The 13,803-nt window shown below is 40.2% G+C and overlaps 2 protein-coding genes across 5 annotated transcripts in view; one reads left to right on the top strand and one right to left on the bottom strand.

The window, feature by feature from the left end:
• The window catches only part of EXOSC8 (exosome component 8), a 668,826-nt gene that overhangs the window by 604,151 nt on the left and 50,872 nt on the right, over window positions 1-13,803 (bottom strand). The gene's annotated exons all lie outside the window — the stretch shown is intronic.
• The window catches only part of SPART (spartin), a 58,779-nt gene that overhangs the window by 16,385 nt on the left and 28,591 nt on the right, over window positions 1-13,803 (top strand). The window contains exon 1 of one of the 4 annotated variants that reach the window (XM_050766073.1): window positions 5,817-6,017. The exons of 1 other annotated variant lie outside the window; for it this stretch is intronic. The gene's annotated coding sequence lies outside the window, so the exon portion shown is untranslated. Of the gene's footprint in view, window positions 1-5,816; window positions 6,018-6,108; window positions 6,378-13,803 lie in introns of those variants that run through there. 2 more of the 4 variants (XM_050766074.1, XM_050766072.1) reach the window with 2 other exon arrangements.

The raw sequence follows: 13,803 nt of genomic DNA, 5'->3' as shown, positions 1-13,803 counted from the left end.
TTCCTAATGACAGGTTTGGTGTGGCTCTCGTCTTCCCTCCTAGATAAGGTTTAAAATCCCCAGTCATAGAATTACTCCTGATTCCTGACAGCGCCCAACCCAGAGCAAAGCCCAGTTCTTTATACCAATTCAAAATCACCTAACACAAGCCCCGTGCTATAATAGGGCCTTTCTAACACCCTTTTATCGAGATGTCTCCTGACTCCCCTTGGTGTGTTCTTCTTCACTTCAATGAGTAATAAACCCAGTTTACTAAAACCTCCGGTGTATTCTTGGTTGTATTTGGCTGGAAGGCATTGACATTTGCTTTGAGCTTCCATTCCCACCTCTCATAGAAAATCTAATGCCTTCTTCAAAATGTCCAACGGTCTCCCCAGGGGCTTCCAGTCTCGAGGACATCTTTGGTTCTGAGCCTTTCCTTTCCCTAAGGAGTTCAGTTCATGGGTTCTCTCAGCACCATTCTTCGTCTCATTCTTTACATGTTTGTCTTGCTCTGTACCATGTAAACAAGGTGAATGGTGAGCCTTTTTCCTACATTTCTAGACAAAGCAAAACAAAACAAGACAAAACACAATTTTTTTTTTTTTTGGCAAACTGCTCTATTCAGAAAATGTGGGCTTCATACAGCACAACAGCAAAAGCAACCTCAAATATAAAATTTGGAAACTTCGTTCTGAGTCTTTTGTCAATCTATCATGTTACTTGGCTTTTCCTCTCTTCTCAATTTTTTATTTTCTATTTTTGAGACAGGTTCTGGTTCTGTCACTTAGGCTGGAGTGCAGAGATGTGAACATGGCTCACTGTAGCCTCCACCTCCCAGGCTTGAGAGATTCTCCCACTTCAGCCTCCCAAGTAGCTAGAGCTACAGGTGTGTGCCACCATGCCTGGCTAATTTTCAATTTCTTTTTTGTTTGTTTGTTTTAGAAACGGGATCTCCCCGTGTTGCCCAGGCTGGTTTTGAACTTCTGGGCTCAATTGATCCTCCTACCTCAGCCTCCCAAAGTGTTGGGATTACAGGCGTGAGGCTACCACACCTGGCCTCTTCTCAGTTTTCACTGCTTCTCATTCCCTACTCCATTTGTGCAAATCTTGGCTCATTTGTAATGTAGTGACAGTATTACAAAATGCTGTGTAAGTATTCTCTCATTTATTTGTCTGATTTTGCCTGTGTCTTTGGGGACCCATCTTGAATCTAGGTGGCTTACCAATGTATTTTCCTAAAGGAATGCAGTTCTTAGAAGAATTTTGGTGTCTGGTTTTAAATCCCACTCCACCGCTCTGTTATATATATATAATAGAAAATAAGATAGCCAACCCATTAGCCTATTTATAACATAATATAAAAAATACAATTTAGCTAGTACAAAGTCAAATTAGGTTACTAAGAAATGTTAAAGAAATTGTTTTCCATTTTTAATCAATAGATTGCCCGTCATCCACTATATTTGGTCTGTAAGAGGAAAGTTATACTTTACTAAGAACATCACAATTATTGATCTTTTGTCAAATGCATGCTTTTCATATAATGTAGAGTTTAAGAAAGAAAAATGTAATGAGATCACAGGTCGGAAACCTTGTCTCATGTAGAACTTTTAGAACATTATTAAAACATTAGTCCTCAACATAATGTACTCACAAGGAGTTTTAGTTTACACCGAGTCATCCCACTGATTTCAACATGAGCTTGAAGCAATTAGGTTATATCATTAGTGATAACCTAAGTTCACTTCATGAGATGGATACCCTGACATCTAACTCAATTCATGGCTAAAGTAATTTGGACATTTCTCATTTTAATGATATTCATCATTACGTGATACACTCTCTGGGTTTTCTAATACCCACTGACAATATGATATAATAGATGAAAAGAAAAAATAATATATTTTCAGCACGTGAATAAAAGAAATAAGAACCTGAATGAAATTGAATCTAGCATAATTTATGATGAAACTTTTAGCACATTCATCTAACTAAACTACAGGCTTCTACAAAAAAGTCTTTGGCATAATCACCCAGGATTTGTAAGTATAATGGATACTGCATGCCTAAAACCCAAATAGGCATATATCATTCCTAAAGTCCATTAACAAGTAGATTTTTCTTCTGAGAACATTTATGTTACCAAAATAATGGTATGTATATACTACTGTTTTATTAATGGCACTGTGACAGGGTTATAATAGTATTCATATTACCATTTTTTGTACAGTGAGATAAATTCTATGCTAAGAGAAAACAACTTCATCAATCTTAAGGAAGATAATTAGACTTTAAAAAACATTCAGATTTGCTTAGAACCAAATTGCTCTTTGCTAATCATTAAAAAATATCAGCAAGAAGAGAAGAAATTCATATATTACTACCAATATTTATTGAGTGCAAACTTTTTTTTTATTTTTTCAAAATTAGAGATGAGGTCTTGCTTTGTTGCCCAGGGTGGTCTTGAACTCCTGATCTCAAGTGATCCTTCTGCCTCACCCTCCTAAAGTACTGGGATTACAGGTGTGAGTTGCTGCACCTGGCTTGAGTGCCAACTTTAAATGAATTACTTCAGTTAGTTTAGGTAACCACCCTATGAGGCAGATTCTATTATCACATCCCCATGTTACAGGTGAGAAAACAGGCTCAGAGTGTTTAAGTGGCAACAACTGTGAGATGAGGGTGGCTTCAAACTCGGGCTCTTGGATTCTAGAACTAGTGGTTCCAGACTCTCCACGGCAAGTATGTGATGTAAAAATATTTGACCAGGGTATGCATACCCCTGGAGGTATGCAGAAAATTTACAGGGATATAAGATAATCAACATCCAGATCTTAATTTCTTATGTGCTATTTCCTACTATCTTTTTTCCTACTCCTCTTTTCACATTAAAACTTCTCCCACTTTACGCAACAAATACACAGCCCTCGGCTCCCTAAGTCTTCCTCTGGTGCATTACCCAGGGGTAAAAGCCCCAACAGTGCCAAGATTTCAAAATATTGTTCTCTTCTATAATGGTATGATGGTAATTTTCATTTAAAGACCTCAGCCACAATTATTCACTATTGTTAGAGAATTATTTTTTTAGAAGGATCTGGTGAGAAAAAAAGACAAGGGCGATAGGCCAGAAGTTAAGTGATAGCAGCTGGTCTTTAGCGAATTATTCCTATCCTGAGATGGCCAAGTGGAAATGACCAAGTCAAATCTCCTTGTAAACATGCAAGGTATATTCTGGTGGAAAGAGAATGGGGAGTCCTTGTCTATGAAATGCTTTTTAAAGCAGGGTACACCTGGTCTGTCTAGATGGCCTATGGTAAATAAACCTGGAACTGACGGATATACTAATACATGGAATGGCCCAGTGGAAAATGTCAGTCTCCAACATATAATTATTTCAGTATAAAATGGAGATAGCTCCTGACTGAAAGAGCTCCATCTGTGTAAGTGTTCACTGGCATAGTTCACTCAGAGACCTCACCTGCTAGATCTAAGCCAGAATGTGTTCTCAGGAATTCGGGTAAGCCCTGGGGAGCTGGGTTAGTGGTTTTGGATGTTGCCATTATTTTCTTGTGACTGGGTAAAAGCTCTGAATTTTGTCAATCTGATTTGACAATCCAAGCCTTGTTTTATTTCAATAAGATATATTAAATGTTAAAAATGGCTTTTTACATGTTTCCAAATATAAGCAATTATTTTCTGCTAATCTCAAGCCCCCCTTTGGCCTAAGCAGATCCAAGTTTTGTGATGCTTGCAGCTTTCACAGTTTGAATCACCTTCTGAAGGAAAACAATAAAATTGAATTAAAAAATTACTAATTTAAAAAAGCTGATGAATACTACAGATACCACAAAATCCAGAAAAGTAACATCATTCTATTATTCAGGTGCTGGCACATCCCATAATACTTTTTCCCACCTTTCTTGACTATGCTGATTGCTTCTTCATATGAAAATGACCTGTTGTCGTGAATCCTTGATGAACTCATTTATTAGTTCTAACAGTGTTGTAGTAAATTCTTTAGGGTTTTCTATATATAACAAGTTTGTGTATAGAAATTCTACATGTTTTAAACACATTCATCTTTACGGCTGTTGGAAAATTTTAAAATTGTATTTAAATGTATGTACTTTTTAAATGTAAAGAAGTAGAGTAGACGACCAATAAAAGATTTTCTTTCTTGTTTTGGTAGGGGCAAGGAGGATGGGGTCTGGCTCTGTTGCCCAGGCTGGGGTGCAGCGGCACAATCTTAGTCACTGCAGCCTCTGCCTCCCCAGTTCAGGTGATCTTCCCAACTCAGTCTCTGGAGTAACTGGGACTACAGATGTGTACCACCATGCTCAGCTAATTTTTGTGTTTTTTTGTAGAAACGGGCTTCGTCACGTTGCCCAGGCTGGTCTCAAACTCCTAGGCTCAAGCAATCCTCCTGCCTCGGCCTCTGGAGTAGCTGGAGTAGCTGGGACTACAGGCCACCAAGCCTGGCCAATATTTGCAAGACTAAAGAAATACTGGGATACAATTTCACAATATGGAATGGAAATACGAGTTCAAGAAGAAAAGAAATGACGTACAATTTCCTTCTGTTAAAAGCTTGTTCACGTAGTTTTAAAAATTGATGATGTTAGATGTTAAATTGGTATTTAGATTCCACTGGCTACATTTAAAAGTTACACAACTTTTATTTTAAAATGATAATTTACGATAAAACAGAAGTTGCTTCTTTTGTAACTATTTAAGTCAGATGAGAAATTGTGATGGTCAATCCAAAAATGTGGAAGTAAGAAAACAGTCACAGTCTTTGGGGATTCCTTTGGGGGTATAAGAGCAAATCATTTTGAAACCACTGTATTAATATATTCCTCTCTAATAGGTTTTGCTTTTTAGGACGACTGACTGCTACCTTTTCGAGATTTGAGGGAAGTACCAAATGGCTCCCAGTTTTACATTTAAAACCCTCTTCCAGTCCAATAGTCCCCATCACTAATTAATTTTGATTAAATTAATCTGATTAATTCATCTGGAGTAAGTCACTGCAATCCTTAGGAGAGTCACTTAACTGGTCCTAAGGCCAGGCGCGGTGGCTCACGCCTGTAATCCCAGCACTTTGGGAAACCGAGGCAGGCGGATCACTTGAGGTCAGGAGTTCGAGACCAGCCTGGCTAACTTGACGTCAAGCGTTCGAGACCAGCCTGGCCAAAATGGCGAAACCCCGTCTCTACTAAAAATACAAAAATTAGACAGGAGTGGTGGTGCACAGCTGTAATTCCAGTTTCTCTGGAGGCTGAGGCATGAGAATCACTTGAACTTGGGAAGCGGAGGTTGCAGTGAGCCGAGATCATGCCACTGCACTCCAGCCTGGGCAACAGAGTAAGACTGTCTCAAAACAAAACAAAAACACAACAACAAAAAAACTGGTCCTAAATGCTCAGGGCAAGTACATACTGCTTTTTCTTTTTTCTGTTTTTTTCCTAAGGCAGGCCTTTTGAAGAGTACAAGTCTGTCATCTACAATATTTTACTAACTTAAAAACACTTGTCAAGAAAGGTAAAGTATGTTCATTTTGATTTTACTCTTTGTATCCTGGAGTCAGGAACTAACAGTTTTATGATAGTGATATAGACTTTACACACACACCCAGACTAAAAACACGTGGTGCAGGCGGGCTTTTGGAAACTAACTGTGCTCTGGATACATAAGTCACAAAGCTGAGGCTGCAGAGGCATTGAGGGGACAGTCAGCCTTTGTTGTCTCTCGCGCACTGTGCTCAGCGCTCCCTCTAGCGGCTACAAGCGCTCACTGCCCACACTCTCTTCTAGTACCTCCGGAGGCCTCGGTTTCGCGGGGGAGAAAGAGATTGCGCAGGCGCGGAGCAGCCGACGTGGCCGCAGGGGACTGTGCCTGGGGGGGTCTGCGCGAAACCGCTGACTCGCGAGGTTCTCTGTCGCCTGCCGCCCTCGCTCCTTTTCTCCCCTTCTAGAGTGTTACGGTGACTCTTGGGTTCGAAGGGGACGGACGTCCTCCCACGTACCATTTAGAAGGTCAGAGTGGGCAGAACCTAGGCTGAGCAGGCCGGCGACGAATCCGCTGACAAGACGCGCCCGTGGGCACTCACGTGACCTGGGCTGCGGCGGCGGCGGCGTGCTGCGGGCCCGGTGGCGGGAGCGAGGCCGACGGGCGGGGCGGCGCGGTCTCGTGACGCGGAGCGTTCGAGAGCGCGCGTCTGGGAACGTCTTAGTTGCCACGGCGAGCGCGCGCGCGAGGCCTTGGGAACCTGGGGACCGGTCCCCGGCGAGCGCAGCGGCGACCTGTGTGAGGGAGCGGGAGCTGGCCAGTGCCGCGGCGGCCGCGCGGGGAGATCTCGAGGCGACGCCAGGACGCCCGAGGTCTGGAAGGCGCAGGTGGGGCGCGGGGGAGTTCACCCCTGCGCGGTCCCCTGGGTGGGCGGGGTGGGCGCCCCAGGCCCGGCGGACTCCGCTGGGAGGCTGAGCGGGCGACGGTCACGGGACAGGGGCGGAGGGGTTCGGGGCCTCCTCCGAGTCTCAGAGATGGAACTTTCGAGGAAGGGAGCGATTTCGAGAGAGAATAGTTTGAGAAGTTGTTCTAGTCCCTTCCCCGGAACGTGGTATTTAGGGAGCCTTCGGCCTCTAACCCGTGGACTGTTAGAGTGGAGGAAATCCTTCCCGCTCGCTTCCCGTCGCGGGGTCCTTTCGGAGCATTGCTATTGATCATTCTCGGGGCCCCAACCTCGTTGTTTACTTTGGCTTCGCAGATCTCTGTGGTCTTTTGCTCTCCCGCAGCGCCCACGGCCCCGTCAAGGTTCGGCAGCCTTTCTCTGCAAGAAGGCCCACGAACAACTGCAGTTGTATTGGGATGGCTTGCGCGTGATTTTACTCTCTACAATACGTTCCTTCATGCTTCCTAGAGATTGAGCTGCGCGGAGGATCCCTCCGGCTTAATTCTGGGCATGAGAAAAGTTTCTCTTGGAATGCGCAGTTTCGTGACGCGGCATTATTGCGTGACTGTGGGGCTGACCCAGTTTTCCACTTTCTAGTTGTAAAGAAGTGCACTAGTAGTCCACCGAGGATCCCCGAGGTTGGCCTTACTGTATTCTAATTTAACGAATTTGCGTTCCAGGTTGTTACTGCCTTTGAAATGATGGCCTCATCTTTAAGAATGTAGCAATTTTTCTTTGACATTTCCGAAAGTGGGGGAAAAAGTAATAGAAGACCGCACCCATATGGAAATATTTTCTGATTCTCAGTTCTTTATCATCGTAGCCTTCATTTCGTGGCTTTATTGGACCTGTTTGAAAGAGGAAGCCTTTCTGTAATGTGGTTTCGGGTGGGCTTCACCTGTGGCACTCTCTGAACCGTCGTTGTCTGTAGTTTTCCCTAACAAGCTAGAATGAGCGGGATGCTACGGAGGGAGGTGCATTCAGGTATTAGACAAGGCCCCCTCCGCTTTTTTGGTAAAGGACCAAGTAGGCATTCGATCAACTTCTGCTAGCTCCGGGGAGATAAATGCGGTATTATTAGAGACTGTTTGTAATGTTGACTGTTGAGAGTGAAGTGAGAGTGTTACTACTTTCAGTGTTTATGGACTCGAACTAAATAGGTATTTTAATTAAGAATTTTACCTTTGCTCTTGGGTATTTTTTAAGACATATACACACATACATATAGTTATGTTGAAATAAATGTGTTTTATTAGAACGTTAACAAATTAGAATTTAGGTGAATTACTGGTATTAGGAACAGATTTTGGTTTGTTATTGAAGACTATTACACTGGTGTAGGTACTGTTTAATACATGAGATTGTCGTTTCAAAGACTTTCTCTTCTTTGAAAATTGAAGAATGTGAAATCGTGTGATAATGGTTTTTATCTTTTCAGGACACTTGATTGACACGTAATTGTGCTTAGGAATGGAATAGGCTTTTTTGAAAGTCACCATCCTACAATCCTTATTTCTGTAAAATGTATTTTCTGAGACTGCTGAGGATATAGTAAATCCCGGTCCCAAAATAAAAATGTGATATTTTAATTTAAACCTTTTTCTTTCTGTGTTGAGATTCCCCAGAGATTAGACTGAAATTGACCTTTAGACTTATATAACCTCTGGATATCCAGGCTCTTCTCTCTGTGTAACCTTTTTTTCTCTTTAAGATGGAGATGCAGCAAGGAAGGTTATTAAGCAACCCTGTGGGATTAGCCCTCCCACTCCACCCTACACACAGACACACTCCTCTTTCTCAGTAGCCATCTTGTTCTCTCCATTGACACATTGTTTAGGAAATCTTTCATCATACTGTATGTTAAATAAGCTTAGAAATAAAGGTATACCCAAGGTGAATATTGCTTCTAGCTAAATGCCTTCGTTATGCCTCCCTTCTGCTTTCAAATGCTACCTACTGAAGATTTAAACCACATGACTTTCTACCATGGGACACTCTGGGTTTTCTTCACCCTTCCCTCACTCTGCTGACTTGTAAACATAGTAGGACTTTTAGATTTGGAATCAAACACATTTCATCTGATTTTCATTTTCATTTTTCTTTTCTTTTCTTTTTTTAAAGAGACAAGGTCTTGCTCTGTCACCCAGGCTGGCTGGAGTGCAGTGGTGCGGTCATAACTCACTGCAGCCTTGAACTTCTGGGCCCAAGCTATTCTCCGGCCTCAGCCTGTGCAGTAGCTGGGATTACAGGCGAGAGCTCATTTAATTTTCTTGACAGATAGTCTTCTGATCCATGAACTGATTTGAATCTATCATTTACTAACCCTGTTCTTGGGCAAGCTGCTCTATATTTGTAAAACATTTAAAAAATCAGATATCAACCTCCAAGAGTGAGAATTGGATAACCTTAGAAAAGTGCCAGACACATTTAGAGAGCCTAACAAAAGATAGCAAATTTTGGTGCTTCTAAAGGCCAGAGACAGACCATGTCCATTATGTCTTTGCCATATATAATAGTAGTGAGTGATTTTTAAAGCAGTACTTTTAATTTGCTTGTGAACCCCGAAATAATTCTTGTAAAACTGTCCCTCTTGCACACTTTTGGTTAACTTAGAGCATTTTACATCATGTGTTAGTTGAAAAGGATGCAATTTCCCACATGGGATTGATATTAACATTTTAATATGTTGGTACATCAATCTTTTAACTGTATTCAGTGGAGTATCGTATCTTTGTAGTTTTATATCCATCACCATCAATTTTTAAAATACATTATATTTTACACACTTCCTTTTTGAAAAAATTTTACTTTTTTATCACCCCTACCCCACAGAATATTATCTTAAGATAATGTATTTTTATGCTTGAAAGCTTTTTATCAATCTCTGTGATACATGTCTTTAATTACAATGTTTATATAAATTGAAACTAAGTTTAAAAATTTCCTATAACTAATTCTGTAAGTTGTAATTTTTCTTTTGGGTTGAGTTATTATAAATAGTTGATCAGAATAGCATAAACACCTGATGGATTTTAATGAAGAATAATTATTAAAAGTAGAAGTTTACTGGAAATCTGTTTCTTAATGGAATTGATAGTGGGAGTTGTGCCTAAATTAAAGGAGGGTCTTTGAACCCTTTGACTTACTGTTTGTTGGTAGGAAGGCTTTTCCATCTTGGGGCAGTGTACCATAGTAAGAATAGGAGTGGGTGAGAAGTATGCCTTTGTTTCGTAAAGTGGAAGATTGTGAAAGGATTAAAACTAGCATGATAACTGAACAGTGGGCATATTCTCAGGCAGTTCAGTTTAGTGAGGAGTACTCATGGGAGTAAAGGATCTGGAAGCCTTTTTCTTAAAATTACACATGTTGTTGGTGTATGCCCCATGGAAGACTTTATTTGTCCCCAGTTTGAAGACCATTTAGAGTGATGATTCTCAGCGGGTGACGATTTTGCTGCCCAAGGTACGTTTGGCAATGTCTGGAGACATTTTGGGTTGTCACAACTGGGATGGGGGAGGGGTGCTGCTATGGGCATCCAGTGGACAGAGATCGGGATGCTGCTAACAAAGAATTATCCAACCCAAAATGTCAACCATGCCAAGATTGAGAAACCCTGATTTAGAGGATTTGTTTAGGAATCAGACTATTTAATTCTGTCAACTAGTGCAGGGTCAGTAAACTTTTTTTGTGAAGTGCCAGATAGTAAATATTTTAGGCTTTTGGGGCCATATATGAGCTCTGTTGCACATTCTTCTTTGTTTTCATAACCTTTAAAAAATGTAAAAGTAATTCTTAATTCCAGGGTCTTTCAGAAAACAGGTGATCTAAGGCAATTAATGCTTTCAAACTTCAATTTTCTTCTCTGGAAAGAAGTACTAATAGTAATATTGCTTCAAGAATTGTTTGTAAGAATTCAGATAAACACCTAGCATACTGTCCAGCATATGTTAAGTACTCTAAATGATGCATGGGGATAGTGGTGTCCTATTGTATGTAGCACAAAAGTGGGTGCCAAGTCACAGTGTTGTTCAAGACCCTGTTCAAGTCACTTGGACAAACTTAATGATGCTGGTGAAGTTCCCAATCAACTCACAGAAGCCTATTTAACCTCTGCTGTCTTTCTGCTGTTTTACTCTGGGCCTCCTTGTATCCTGAGGAAGATAAAGTACAAAATGCCTGTGGTTTCTTTGGAAAGGTGTGGCAGTCTTACGACACAACAGGATAGAATTCCAGGAGAAGAGATTGTTAATTTTGATAGGGGTTGTGGGGTAGAGCAAATAGCTGGGTCTGTATATGGTCAATTGTATATGGTATTTTCTAAATTCATTACTGAATATATTCTGTTGACTACCATGAAGTTGTTGCTTGATAAGGCCGACTAGTGGCTTTTCAGGTTAGAAAGTATAGTTATATTATTAATCGGAAGCTAGACCAATTTTAATGAATGCTTTCTGTGATGCTTCTGTGATGCTTTATAGTGTAGATTGCTGCTAAAATAGTTTCATATCACTGAAATTCTTCTATCATAAGTTTTCATGAGATCACAGGAAATTAATTGCTACATCTAATAACAGTAGCCACTAGGTACATGTGAATATTGAGCACTTGCAATGGGGTTAGTTGGAATTGAAATATCTTTTCAGTGTAAAACGCATACTGAGTTTTGAAGACTCCATATCAAAAAAAGAAAGCTAAAATATTTAACTGAAAGTTTTTATATTAACTACATATTGAAATAATGTTTTTGATATATTTGGATAAATAAGATACTATCATTGAAATTAATTTCACCTGTTTTTTACCTTTTTAATGTGGTTATTAGAAAATTAAAAATTACATATGTGGCTTGCATTACAGTTCTGTTCGACATAGTTACTCTAAAGCTTCCATTTACTTTTTTTAATGTAATAGTAATTAAATTTTCTGTCATACACGTAGATTTAAGAAAAATCTTACCCCTTCCTCCCAAAGTCAGCTTGTATCGTTTTTCTCACCCAATTCTTTTGGTCTTTTTGTACTCTAAACAGTGCGAATATATTGGTACTTTTTCAGTTTTAGGCATTGTCCATTAACTTCTCAGTGGGAAAGATGAAGTTTTATGTCTTTCATCCTTTGTCACATGCACATAAACTTTTTATCCATCCATCTTCCCATCTTTTCAATATGATTGTACCATAATTTTGTTTATATTGAGATTCATTGTATATATTATGACACTAGTGAAAACTGAAACATTTCGTACATTATGATTACTTTTTATTTCTTGCTCAACATCGTTTTCCCTAGAGTTAATCCTCAGTTTTTAATTAGTGCTAATGAAACCCTGAATACTCTCACGGTTGTGTAGATCTTTTTTCAGAGCTTGCGATCACATTAAGTATTCATTCTATCAGTTTTACTTTCTTAAAACATTCTTTTCTGTTGTCTTCTACTCCACCCTGGAATGTTTGCCTGATTGTTAGCTTGGAAGCTCATCATCAGTCTTGGGATTCCTTTCATAAAACATGGTACCCAGCAAACAGAGGATGTAATAACTGAGCAGTCACTTGGCTGGGTTTAGAAGCTATTTTTACTCAGAATTATGAATTAAATATATAATTTCCTTCTTCTGTTTTGTTGCCTTTAAGAAGTTCCTAAGTTCCTTAGCACTTTTATGTCCCTCTCTCTTTTTTTTTTTTTGTATAAGTGTTTTAAAGATGATCTTTTTGAGCCTAGTGTTCTAAAATGTCATGGTATGTTTGTTGGTGTTAAATATTTTTTTCTTATTTATTTATTTATGTATTTATTTATTTTGAGACAGAGTCTCGCTCTGTTGCCCAGGCTGGAGTGCAGTGGCATGATCTCGGCGCACTGCAAGCTCCACCTCCCGGGTTCAAGCAATTCTCCTGTCTCAGCCTCCCGAGTAGCTGGGACTACAGACCCCCACCACCACGTCTGGCTAATTTTTTTGTATTTTTAGTAGAGACAGGGTTTCACCTTGTTAGCCAGGATGGTCTCGATCTCCTGACCTTGTGATTTGCCTACCTCGTTGTCCCCTTTTTTTCCTTAATTTTTGCCCATTGGTTTTTTTATTTACTTTTGTTTGTTAGGGACGAGGTCTTGCTCTTTCAACCCAGGTTGGAGTGCAGTGGTGTGATCATAGCTCACTGCAGCCTTGAATTCCTGCGCTCAAGTGATCCTCCTGCCTCAATTCCTGAGTAGCTGGGACTACAGGCACACACTAGCACATCTGGCTAATTTTTTAATGTTTTCTTTGTAGAGATGGTCTCACTATGTTGCCCAGGCTGATCTCAAACTCCTGGACTCAAGCAATCCGCCTGTCTCAGCCTCCTAAAGTGCTGGGACTATAGGTGTCAGCCACTGCGCCCAACCTTTTGGTCATTTTAAATCAGGAAATTCATGTTTCCAATTCTAGGAAATTCTATGAATTATTTGTTTAATTCTTTCATCCCTTATTTTTTTCTCTATTCTCTATTTCTAGGAGTTTTGTTTGTTTGTTTGTTTTCTTGTTTTTTGTTTTTGATGGAGTCACGCTCTGTCCAACAGGCTGGAGTGCAGTGGTGCGATCTCGGCTCACTGCAACCTCCACCTCCTGGGTTCAGGCAGTTCTCCTGTCTCAGCTTCCTGAGTAGCTGGCACTATAGGTGCAGGCCATGATGCCCGGCTAATGCTTTTGTATTTGAGACGGGGTTTCACCATATTGGTCAGGCTGGTCTCCAGCTACTGACCTCAGGTGATCCGCCCGCCTCGGCCTTCCGTATTTCTAGAAGTTTTATTATTCAAATGATATGCTTTATAGACTGGGTCCTAATTTTCTTATTTATTCTTGCCTGTTTTTCATCTCTGTCTTTTTGCTCTGCTTTCTGGGCATTTTCTATAATTGTATGATCTCATCCTTCTTGAGTTTTTCCTTTCTGCTTTTTAAATATTTAATTTCCCAGAGTTCATTTTGTCCCTTGAATATCCTTTTTTTTCAGTGTGCATGCATCCCACTTTTTATTTTATGGATGTGATATTTTCTTTTTCTTTATGTTGATGTAAATGATAGGGGGTTTTTTTGTAAGTTTTCCTTTTCTTGCACATTGTCCATTTCAACCAAATTTACATTGCTCTTATTTTTATCTTTTATACTGGATGTTTGCCTCATGTTTTGTGATCCTGGGCTGTGTGTATGTCTGTGTGAGTGTGTGCATGTGAGTGAATGAAGCGCTAGAAAGCTGATCTGAGATTCTGTGGGTAGAACCTATCAACTATGGCTTCTGAACGGTGAATTGCTTGGACAGTTTTCCTTAGGGAACTCTCACTATCACTATTCTTTGTGTCTTTCCTCTTGGTGGTGATCAGATTCCTCAAGAAGGTAACTTCCAATC

The sequence above is a fragment of the Macaca thibetana genome, chromosome 17 (assembly GCF_024542745.1).
Source record: "Macaca thibetana thibetana isolate TM-01 chromosome 17, ASM2454274v1, whole genome shotgun sequence".
NCBI classification, from domain to species: Eukaryota; Metazoa; Chordata; class Mammalia; order Primates; family Cercopithecidae; genus Macaca; species Macaca thibetana.
The sequence above is the reverse complement of the archived record's forward strand: the minus strand, read 5'-3'. Positions and strand labels throughout refer to the sequence as shown.